The sequence below is a fragment of the Leptosomus discolor genome, chromosome 2 (genome assembly GCF_034619465.1).
Source record: "Leptosomus discolor isolate bLepDis1 chromosome 2, bLepDis1.hap2, whole genome shotgun sequence".
Taxonomy (NCBI): Eukaryota; Metazoa; Chordata; class Aves; order Leptosomiformes; family Leptosomidae; genus Leptosomus; species Leptosomus discolor.
In genome coordinates, this window is record NC_141392.1 from 105,335,700 (window position 1) to 105,336,833 (window position 1,134).

A 1,134-nucleotide genomic window follows, 5' to 3' on the forward strand; every position below is an offset into this window, starting at 1 on the left:
TATGATACAGCTCATGTTATCAGATAATGCTATTTCCTTCATAAAACTTGTCAGGGACCTATTGTATGCTCCAGCAAGTCAAGTGAAGTGGCCTTACATGAGAGGGTCTTAACTAGCAAAGAGAAAAATTACTAAAAATGACCTGGTTTCCCATGGTTTCACAGCAGCAACATATCGCTATCTCAACATGAAAAGCAAGCCCACTGACTAGATGGTCTCATCTCATTTATAGTACAAACCTGTGACTTAGAAAAAGAGATGTGGTAACAGCTTTTTCCAAAGAGGAAAATGTACCAATGTAATTGGCCTGCTTGTTTGATTTGAGCAAAGACTATTCCCTTGCATGCTGGTGCAGCAGCTCAGTGGTTTAGATAAAGAGCTGTTGCTTGTTCACTTCCTATCAGCCCAGTCCCACTATCAGCAAAAACAGAAGCAAATTCCTGTCTGGAAACTCCTAAGGAACCAGGGATTAGTTTCATGAGGAGCCTGGCACGGGACTTAATGTCTACCAGAATCTGGTGACTACTTGATGAATCCTGCATTTACTTACAGAGGGCTTAACTGAGTTGACACACTTGACACAACAAACAAGTTAAAAAAGGCTTAGTTAGACCTTCTTAGTTGAGTCAGAATAAACCTCGATCCTAGCAAAATGCAGATGTTCTCCTTCTGGTTTGCATGGTAGATCGGCAGCCTGTTTTACTGAACAGTGTGCCTTTTCTTATGCTTAGCAACGAAAAGCTATGCTATTCTTGCAGCACAGTTCAATATCACAGAAATGGGGAGACCAGTTTTAACTCTGTGCTCTGGTAATGTTAACATCCACCTTGTTCTGCATCCAGAGTGCCTTCCTCAGAGCTATGGGAGGTACCTTAGTCAAACAGTCTTACAGCAAAGGTTTAAAAATTGTAGACCCTTAAAATTAAGGAAAGAAGAAGTCTTTAATAAATCTTTGATTTTAAGGCAATGATCAAATAGCTATTTTAATCAGTAATAAGCCACAGAATTTAAGCTACTTCTCTCTCCTTTTACATATTCTGACAGATTATTTATGGGCATTACTATTATGGATTAGGCCATGAAAACAGAAACATATCACCTGAGACAGCTGCTAGTTTTCAACTTTACAGATTT